Raw genomic sequence first — 11,840 nt, 5'->3', positions numbered from 1 at the left:
ATTAAATGAACAGCTTTTTTAAAAACATATGTGTATGTGTGAACATATATTTTAAGTATATATATATATATATATATATATACTAGCTGAAGGTGACCCGCTCTATGCGCGGGTAAGAGTGTGGTTGTTACTTTCTGTTGCTTCCTTTCAGCACGTAAAAAGCACCATCCGAACGTGGCCGATTGCAGCGCCGCCTTGAATGGCTTCTGTGCCGGTGGCACGTAAAAAGCACCAACCGACTGTGGCCGCTGCCAGCCCCCCTGGCACCTGTGCCGGTGGCACGAAAAAAGCACCCCCTACACTCACAAAGTGGTTGGCGTTAGGAAGGGCATCCACCTGTAGAAACACTGCCAGATCAGACTGGAGCCTGGTGCAGCCTCCTGGCTTCCCAGACCCCGGTCAAACTGTCCAACCCGTGCTAGCACGGAAAATGGACGTTAAACGATGATGATGATGATGATGATGATTCTCCCTCTTTGTTTCTCTCTCCTTTCTCTCTCACTTTCCCCACTCTCTTACTCTTCCTTTCTCTCGGACTCTCCCTCGCTTTCTCTTACTCTCTATCTTTATGTATCTCTCTCCCATTTATAAACAACAAAAGCTCTTGAGTAAGTTGAGAAATAAAATATTTAGAAAGATCAATCATAAATATCAGGCAGTAACAACGGAAAGGTCTGCTTCAAGGCAGACAGCAAAACACTAACATTTAAAAGGGACACACGAACTTGCAAGCTGAATAAAAATAATAAAATATTGGAAACCAAAGTTTGAAGGGATAGAATCTGAGGGTAGTAGAGTCAGCATGGCTGGCATTTCTTAATGACGGACAGCAACGTTTTGACAGTTTAACGGCTGGCGTAAAATTTTGAACTTGATGTAAAAGAAAATCCCTAAACACCAAGTTTTGAAGTGATTCTTTTTCATGACAGTAGACTCACCATGGCAAGCATTCAAAACTTCTTCATCATGGACGGTAACACATTGACGATTAAAAGGCTAGCGCAAATTTCTTAGCTTGATGTAACAGAGAATTCCTAAACACCCGCTCCTTTAAATTTTAATCCCCTTCCAGCCCCATTTAGACCCCTTTTCACATTTTGGTTAATATAACCCTATTTCATTCGGGTCTACTGGGGCCACATTTTATAAGATGAGGAATTTTGTCCTAGAGGTCACGCCTTTCATTTGAGGAAAAAAAAATAGTTGTCATGCAAACTTGCCAGCACTTTTAACATAGGTCTGCATATTTTCAGCTCAACCGACCACATAATGCACACATTATATATATATATATATATATATATATATAATATATATATATATATATATGTATATGTGTGTGTGTGTGTTGGAGTCTCTCTCATACGTGAGCGTTGACGCTGAATCCAACTGGTAAGCAGGTAACCTTGTCTTTGTTGAAATAGTTATGAGCTGCTGGAGTGTATCTTCCTTCTTTTGTCAAATCTAGAACAGCATCTGGAAGCTGCTCTGATCACACACCCTCTGCATCTGTGGCATTCAGCAGCATGTGTGTTTTGTGCTGTTATTAGCAACAACAGGACAAAGCCAAGTGGGCTGGCAGTAAAGTAACTTTTTACAGTTTAATTTTTAAACGTCACTTTCTAAGGCTGGGATGCAAATTATTTTTTAATTAGGGGATGTAAATTTTGATTTTGTGCTCCCCACAGAAAAAAAAAATTAAAGGGTGCAAGTGCAGTAATGTCATATTCTGTACCCAATTCACACAAACACACAACGATCACATTATACTCAGCTTTGAGGTCAGGGTACTTGATCCCACGCAAAAAATCCGAGTTTTTTTTTTTTTCTTAGTGAAAATCGTGCGGGTGTTAATCTGTAATTTTACCGAAATTTTTCCTCACTGCGTAGATCTTTTAGCTCCCCATGCACCAGTTTGACACTATGCGACATGCCACCTAAGTTGACGGTGGTACTTTACTTTCTAATTGGGTTCTGCCGCTACGTTTTGAGTTCAAATTCCGCCGAGGTCGACTTTGCCTTTCATCCTTTCGGGGTCGATTAAATAAGTACCAGTTACGCACTGGGGTCGATATAATCGACTTAATCCGTTTGTCTGTCCTCTCTGTGTTTAACCCCTTGTGGGTAGTAAAGAATAGGTACTTTGTTTTCTAATTGGGAAAAATTTGGTACGCCCACCGCCCGAAACAAGACCCTTGTTTCCAAGTCAAGTCAAAATACCATATCTTTCTTATTACATATAACTGTTAGCTAATAGCCATTATGTCCAACTCCATTTTATAAGAATGTCAGCACCTTATCAAATTTTGAATTTTACTCGCACACCCTCGGTTTTTATTCATACATACACATTTTCAAAAAAGAATGGGAAGGAATTCCACTCTTAAAAATGCGAAAATTACGAAATTGAAAAACGTTTTCATAATTTCAATTACCAATTACATGTGTTAATTTTCAACTTTCAATTTGTGAACAAAAACCAAAACTATATCGACATTTTTATCTAATAAAATCATATTAACGTTGTGTCTGGTGAGAGTCATTTTCTTTTTGTGCCTTATTAATTAACACACTCACCGGTAAAATTTACACATTTTTTTCTTATTTTTTATTTTCCTAAAATTTTCGTCTTGCAACCTTTTCCATAGTTTTGAGTCAAAACTATTGAAACGGTTGCAAGATGCAACGAAAATTTTAGGAAAATAAAAAAGTTTTAAAAAGTGGAAATTTTACCGGTGAGTGTGTTAATTAATAAGGCACAAAAAGAAAATGACTCTCCCCAGACACGACAGAATATGCTTCAACACACGTAAATGTCGCTAGAAGCTAGGATCACCAAGCATAGATTTGGCATATTTCGGTCATATGCGGAGAAAATCCCTGGAGAAGGACATCATGCTCGGAATGGTCAGTGGCAAGAGAGGAAGAGGCCGACCAAGAACCCGCTGGCTTGACACCATCAAGAGTGATACCTATTTCTTTATTACCCACAAGGGGCTAAACACAGAGGACAGACATAGGTATTAAGTCGATTACATCGACCCCAGTGCGTAACTGGTACTTAATTTATCGACCCCGAAAGGATGAAAGGCAAAGTCGACCTCGGCGGATAACGGAATGGCCATGGGCAATCTGAAAGAAGCGGCCCAGGATAGAACTGACTGGAGGACACTGATCCAACGAGTGACCGAAAGTCGACTTCGACTGAGCTGATAGAGAGATAGATTATCTTATAAAAAAAATTCAGGGTTGTGAGTTGTGAGAAAGTTTATCTAGTATGGGCAGTATCACAGACATTATTATCGCCACGATAATAAAGGTTAATATCTTCCAAATTTAACTTACCAATATACTTCTTCTTCTTCTTCCATTCTGCCGGCCTCAGAAACGTTTCTCAAAAGCAAAGCGTTCTTTCTGTTTTTTTTCATACAACGAACGCGGCAGCGTCTGCATGGTCACGTGGCCTCACTGTCGTTGTCGTCTTCGTCGTCGTCAAGTATCGTGCATGTGCAGCGATTTGATGACAGTTCAACGGAAATTCTCCCGATTGATCGTGAGCTCTCCAGCCGCCTCGCCACTTTTGTCCAATCATCTTTTTTTCTTTTTTTTTTATTGCCCACAAGGGGCTGAACATAGAGGGGACAAACAAGGACAAACAGATTAAGTCGATTACATCGACCCCAGTGCGTAACTGGTACTTATTTTATCGACCCCGAAAGGATGAAAGGCAAAGTCGACCTCGGCGGAATTTGAACTCAGAACGCAGCAGCGGACGAAATAACACAAAGCATTTCGCCCGGCTTGCTAACGTTTCTGCCAGCTTGCCGCCTTAAAAAAGCTTGTCCAATCATCTTTTGCCATCCATTACGTTCTTTGATCATCTACCCTCCACTCTTCCTTCCATGATAATGTTTTCTAAACCTCTGCTTCTTTGAATATGGCCATAATAGATGAGCTTTTGTTATTTCACAATGTTCAGTTGTCATCTTTCACCTACTCGTAACATTCATTTGTCCGATGTTTCTTGTAAGAGTCTCATAACATTCTCCTATACACCCACATTTCGAACGCATTGACTATGTTCTCTTCAAATTTGTTGAGAGTCCACATTGGATCTGCGAGAAATAAAAGTAAAATATTTAATTACAACTTGTGGTACGGCGGTGGGATGGTTAAGCAGCCTTTGTTTCACTATAACCCTTCTGGCTTTAGGAGAAACAAATGATACCGGTATGGGATTCAATTGGTTAACCTCCAGTTTTTGACCAGAGCAAAAAAATTAAAACAAATAGTGTAATAGGTGTAAAACAACATGTAGTAAACGAATATGCGAAAAAAAAAATGCGCGCTGGCGAACGGGGTGGGGGAGAGAGGACTCGGAAAATTCACACGATCAAACTCACAGGATCCGAAAACTCAACGTTAACACCTCGTCACAAAAATTGAGGGAAAAAATAGTGTAATAGGTGTAAAACGAATATGCAAAAAAAAAATGCGTGCTTGCAAACGGGGGCGAGGAGAGGACTCACAAAATTCACATTGGGAGTGCTCCGAGTCCTCTCACCACTTCCCCGTTCGTCAGTGCAATTTTTTTTTCTTCATATTCGTTTACTACACATTATTTTACACCTAGTACAGTATTTTGTTTTTCAATTTTTGTGACGCGGGGTGGGTGGGGTGCAGATTCGGACAATTCACACGATCCAGTAACCCGACTTCGACACCCGGCCACCAAAAATGAAAAACAAAAAGCCTTCTGGCTTCACGGACCCCAGTTGAACCGTCCAACCCGTGCTAGCATGGAAAGCGGACGCTAAATGATGATGATGATGATGATGATGATATAATTTAAATAATCAGAAAATGGAGAAAACTTTAAATCAAAAAACAAACAAGTTGGACCACATCTGTAGATTATTTTTTAATACAAAACATGACATAACATTTCTGTGATATAACAATTCTTACGGCCGTTTCTGCTTCCAATGTCAGTTGGTGCCTAGGAAAGAATTACAAAAATAATACTCGTCATTTTCATAGGATATTCGAACTAAGTACATGAAGCTTCATCAGAGTGAATACAAAAGCGCCAAATAAAATAAACAAAGGGAAGAGTAATAGGAAAGAACATGACCTCAAGAAGAAGCCAGGAGACTCAATATATTAAAATCATACCATCTTCCAACATAGAGTTTCGAAGTCGATAGGCAAAGGTAATAATTATTTAAAATTATAATTTAGGGTATCTAAGAGATACACCACACTGGAAATAGCAGTCAAACTTGATGCTAAAACCACATTAAATGTTCATATAGCACCAAGAGAGAAGACAAAGAGACAAAATAAACTAGTAAAAAATTACTGGATAATTCCAGGTCCTGGATTTCTGGCTTTGCATAAGAAATGCTTTGCTTTCATCAGTGGAATATACTCAGATAGCACATAAATACAAATATATATATATATATATATATATATTATATATATATATATATATATATTATATATATATATATATATTATATATATATATATTATATATATATATATATATATATACACAACATACGATATACTTACATATACGAACATATACATACATATATATGCACGTATGCACACAAACAGTTTAAATTGCCCACCTTAAAACTCCTCGTGAGATATGGTCAGAATAACACCACAGTGAATATAATGACGAAATAAACATATAAATTTATATAAATAAGGATAAGATCGATATTTAAATACCAATCTTATCAGGTGGCAATAAATTTGATGCGGCAATAAATTTAATACTAAAAATGATGGAAGTAGTGCTACTATTAATAATAATAATGTTGATAATAATTATAATACTAATATGCCAACTTGTTTTTGTATGTCTTGCCTGTGGTGTGTGTCACACCTCAAAGGAAGAAGTGAGTGGCAACTTAGGAGAGAGAATGGCAGAGAGGAAGTGAGAGAGAATGAGAGAGTGAGAGAGAAAGAGAGGGAGAGGGAGAGAAACAGTGGGTGGTGATGACGTTCATTTTGTTTTTAAATGTTTATCACATCGCAACAAAAGTTGATAAATAGATACATACACACATTGTTAAATTGAAAGCGGGAGATAGGAGGGACACAGAGGAAGTGAGAGAGAAAAAGAGAAAGTGAGAGAGACAGTAGATACATAGATCGAAAGAAAGTTGATGCATAGATACATAGACACATTGTTAAATCAAAGACAACTACAGCAAATATTGGATGTTACTTTTCATTACCACACGAGGATAAAATTAACTTGCAAGTGGCTGAGTACTCCACAGACATAGATACCATTAACGTAGTTCTCAGGGTGATTCAGCCTCACACAGAATATGACAAGGCTGGCCCCTTTGAATTACAACAAATTAAAACAAAACACGCAGTTGAAAAGAATCTCATGGTGTGAAGAATTAAGTGTGAAAAATCAACACAGACAACAGTGAACCACAACACAGTGTGTTGTTGCAATGGTAACAAGCTGCTAATGCTATGCTGTCTGTTAATTGGCTAAATTGCCCAAATTTCCCTACTTTAATTCCAAATAACATCAGATTTTTTAATTTACGAGATAAAATAATTGGTTGATTGTAATCAAAATTCAGAGTTGCATTGATACACCAAATTGAAAGCAATTTGAGCAAAATTAAAGCAGATTTTCTGCCCCCAGGGGTCCCATTACTCCTTATGTGAAAAATTTTAAGACTCTCAAACCCTCTCTAGAACATAAGTAATGTATGTTCCTAGTTTGGAGAAAATCAGTTGCGAACTTCAGAAGTTCTGTGGGTTTACACACACACATCCCCAGCTTTTTATATATATATATATATATATATTATATAAAATCCATTCTGTCTGTTTGAGTGTGTGTCTTCTAGGATCTCAGGCATCCGCCATCCAATTGCACTCAAATTTGATATGTAGATACCAACGGTATTAGGGTGTGTATAAGTCTTGAAAAAATTAATAAAATCGATTCCAGGTGAGAATGCGATCGATAAAGCCGTGGGAATGTGCATTTGTACATGCAAGTACATCAGGAAGTAATTACGCCTTCAATTCTATGAGGTATGGACTTGTACAAAGTTTGAATTGTTTCCAAAGGAATTTTTGTCCATTTTGTTCAGCTAAAATAGTCTCAGTCTCCAGTTCTTGCAGTGAGGATGTTCTAAAATGCACCATAAATGTTCAATAATATTGAGATCTTGGGACTGTGAAGAAAAAAACCCAACAAATATCTTACAAGCTATAGAATTTTCTCAATAAAGCCAAGAGAAAAAGATATTTTATAAACACATTCTACCAGTATACGAAGTTTAAAAGTGTTTAATTACGTGGAAAATATTTTTAAAAACTGCCGTTCAAACCGAAAAGATCCGAGAAAATCACTATCTCCTTATTTTTGTCTAACTACTCTTCCCAAGTATTGACGGGTTGCAATTCAGCCAGCCTGTCATCGACAGTTATGTCGATTAATCTATATTTGTGACTGGTAACGTGTGTGTGTGTGTATGTGCTTGCGTGCGTGTTAACTTTGTATCAGCAAGCAGCGATTTTTTCCTATTTAATCGTGAGCATATTCAGGTATAACTCGGCTCTTCCACATTTGATCTCATAGATGGATAGACTGATACACACATGCACACACACTCTATCTCCTTATCCTCTTGGAGATTTTGGGTAAAATTATACTAATGTGTCCTTCAAATTTAATCAAATTCTATGTTTTTGTGCAGCTGAAGATTGCTCTACATTTTAAATTGATGTAATGAATGCATTGTTCAATTAAATGGAGTCGCATGAAACGATCGTACTGCATTACCTCTGGATATCCTTGTTGCTTATTTTGATTTTAATCACTTTATTTTAAATTGTATGGATAATACTGTACTAAATTATGGTGCCTCATCTTAAGTACCATATTCATATGAATCTAAATTTTTGCTGAACTCGTCTACCATACCCAAAGTATATATATATTCCTAGGACTGCGCCTGAGATATTTGATTGCAAAACATTTCTGACTGCTATCCTGCACTGTGGAACAAAGTATTTATTGCCTTCTCAACATCATATTCAGTAGAGCAGGGTCTCCAGTACAGTTGCTCAGCTTCTTTCTAAACAAAGTAAAACCAGACTGAAAATTATTGAACGTGAGGCTCTAAGACTGCTTCTTAGTGTTTTTCCGCCTTATGTTGAGAAGTTGATATCCCTGTACAAAGTACATCCGTCGCAGTTAAAAAATAAAAGCAACATAGTTACAGATGAGATGCAAATTTACTCTTCCATATTGCAAAAGCAACAAATAATGGGTTAACTAAGTTAAGATTTATTTGTGAAATACAGTCGTTTTGAATTTTCAGTAGAAAGAGGTATATGCTTATGATGTGGTGTGGTGGGGCAGGATTCAGGCACTAAGAATGTGACCTGGGAGCCAAGAGAGAAGTCCGAAAAAGTATGGGAACCACTGATCTAAAGTAAAAATCCAGCAGCGTAGCAACTCAGGTTTTAAGTGTCTAGGATCTTTTCCTTAAACTACGTTAAACTTACAAATTACAATTTTCTCAAAAAAGCCAAGTGAAAATAATGTTTTCTTTTGACACATTCTACCAGTATACGAAGTTTCAAATTGTTTAGTTAACTAGAAATTGTGTTGAATTCCGTCCATCAAAAGGAAAAGATCCAGTGCGTATAACTTTAAAACACTCTGCTGAACAGCCTCAGAGATCTGCGAAATGTAGATGTTGATGTGTTCAAAGAACATGTGGTCAAATTTTTGTCTGAGATACCAGATGGTCTCACATCGCAACAGAATACAAAGAAAAGCAGTTCTGTCCAAATCGCTACATCGCCAGAAAGAGTTCCTAAGAGAGCGCCAGAAAGTGAATAGAAAGAAAAACTAATCACGCAAAAGGTGGTGCCCCAGCTTGGCCACAGCCTCTGACTGAAACCAATAGAAGTAAAAAGAAAATGGTAAAAAAGTAACTAACACTAAACAATGAATAATTGTAACTTGATGAGAAATTATGAAACTATGGGTGTGTGGTAAGAAGCTTGCTTCTGTACCTCATGATTCCGGGTTCAGTCCCAGTATATGGCACCTTGGGCATGTGTCTTCTACTATAGCCTCGGACTAACCAAAGCCTTGTAAATGGATTTTGTAGACTAAGAAGCCCGTCGTGTGTGTGTGTTTGAGTCAGTGTTTATCACTTACTGCTGCTTGACACCGGTATTGGTGTGCTTACTTTCCCACTACTTAGCGCTTTGGCATGAAAAGGCCGTTAAAATAAGTACCAAGCTTTTAAAAAAATGTACTGAGGTCCCATTCATTCGATTAAAAATTCTTCAAGGCGGTGCTCCAGCATGGCCGCAGTCTAATGACTGAAACAAGTGAAAAGAAAAAGATAGAACACGGTTTAACTTTTTGTCTCAGAAAAATAAATAATATTCTTGGTGAAAGAAGGCTTATAAGATGTAAAAGGAATAAAGTTGGAAAATAAGAATAAATGAAATAAATGGAATATTTATAGATGTTAAAATTTAAGAAAGTATGTTATTGTCAAGGGAAATAACTCTCATGGTTATCTCCCTTGTGTAATTGCTCGTGTTGGCAAATATTAAAGTAATATGTTGGTTAAGTGTCAGATTCATTAAAACGTTGAACAAAATACGCAGCAGTTACGCATTTCTTGTCTGAGTTCAAATTTCATCGTAGTCTATTTCACCTTTCATTTTTGGGTGGTTGTAGCCATCTCACATAGCTACGTTCAAATCTATGGCATTATGACCTCCTGTTGACTTCTTGTCCTCAAGAGAATCTGAACGCTGTCACTTGAGTGCTACTGGTACCATGTAGTCCAGTACAACTTGTTACATGGCCGGGTCGCAGGCGAGTAAACTGGCAACCCTACCAGGCTTGCTTGGTGAGGTGAGTGCTTTCTGGACACCCAGCGGAACAAAAAATAAGACCCGTCAAAGGGCTGAAGAACTACAGTGTAGTCAACAACCATCCAGCATCCAGCAACGTGTGTGTGGAGGGTTTTTGTATGTGTGTGTGTGTGTGTGTGTGTGTGTGTGTGCATTGTGTGTATTGCATTTTAAACTCTGTGTGTGTGCGCACGCGCGCGCGTGTGCGTGTGTGTGTGTGTGTGCGTGTGTGAGTGTGCGTGTGTGTGTAAAATGTACATATCGTATTGTCACTGTCCCTTGTCTCAGCCGAGGCATTGTATCCCAGAAGAAGCGGAAGAACCATTTAGTCAATGGCTCAAATGGAGTTTTGTGATCATTGGGACCCCAGTTTGGTTAATGACCAAGCAAAGGCGTATGGACTAGTCTACTCGTCATCGTCTATCAATGGGTGCGACTCCCTGATATCGCTCTGCTGCCTTGTGTATATACTTTTTAATCAAAGGCTCCGGGTGGGGCCTCCTAAGCTAACCCTCTACTCCGGCCTAGGCAACCGGGTAGTATATGCCTACTGAAAACCATGGATCCCTTTTTCTCTTTCACCATGGTTTGGATGGCACGAGCAGGAGGGGCTTGTCAGCCATGGTTGGCAACCCTCCCAGGAGAGGATAACTCCAACTTCAAACCTACGGTCCGAGGATCTCACTGTCACCATCCCAGCTCGCTAGACCATGGCAGATGAACCTCGTGCTTAAAGGGTGGGGCCAGTTTGCGTGCACCGCACTTTACCTTAAAACTCCTTGGCGCAGGCCAAAGGACATGTCCACTTTCTGTGACCAGCCATCCTAAAAGCCCTGCAGCGATGGGAAAGGGGTGAAAGCGGCAAGTGGAAGATGTTACTGGAAGCCGCAGTCTCAACCCTACATGTAGGTGGCTCAAGACTTTGGTTGCCTGGTTGTTGACCCGGAGGCGTCCGACACCACTCAGCAGCATCCTGAGCAACCAGGTAGCCCTATTTAGGGAGAGCACTGCCTGCTCCACATGGAGAGGGGCATTAGAAAAGGTCCGCCTAAACAAAGCTTGTCTCCTCTATACCGCAGTCAACGAGCATCTTCAGAGCAGTCGAACAAACATGGAAACAAAACCGAACAAAAGTAAGCAGGAGTTGAAAGTTGCCGGCTGGAATGTCAGGACCATGCTTGACAAGGCTGCCAGCAGCCGCCCAGAACGTCGTTCGGCTCTCATAGCCCATGAACTCTCCCGTCTCAACATTGACATAGCAGCTATCAGCGAGGTCCGCTTCGCCGACGAGAGCAGCCTCAAAGAACGCGGCGCTGGCTACACCCTCTTCTAGTCCGGAAAACCATCATCTAAAAAACGTGTGTCGGGTGTAGGACTCATGGTGAGGAATTTCATCACCTCCAAACTGGAAACGTTACCCACGGTCCACTAGGACCGCATCATATCCATGCGTTTACCACTGGAGAGCAAACAACATCTCACGCTCTTCGGTGTTTATGCTCCAACTCTACTGGCTGATCCTGCGGACAAAGACAGCTTCTATTCTAATCTGTGCAGACTCTTGAACAACACCCCTGCAAACGACAAGGTCCTGATCCTTAGCGACTTCAACTCAAGAGTTGGGAGGGACTCTGAGGCTTAGAAAGGAGTCCTTGGAAGACACGGCACTGGTGGTTGTAATGACAACGGGCACCTCCTGCTCGAGTTCTGCACAGAGCACCAACTTGCTATTACCAACACAATCTTCCAACAGAAAGACCATCTGAAAACAACTTGGATGGCCACACCGACCATCGCCTTGTCCGCTGCAAGCTCAAACTGCAGTTCAAACCCAAACCCAAGAAGAAAGGTAACCCCGTAAAGAAACTCAATGTCGACAGCTTGTGCCGGGA

The sequence above is a fragment of the Octopus sinensis genome, linkage group LG20, assembly GCF_006345805.1.
Source record: "Octopus sinensis linkage group LG20, ASM634580v1, whole genome shotgun sequence".
Classification (NCBI taxonomy): Eukaryota; Metazoa; Mollusca; class Cephalopoda; order Octopoda; family Octopodidae; genus Octopus; species Octopus sinensis.
This window is presented reverse-complemented; position numbering follows the sequence as displayed.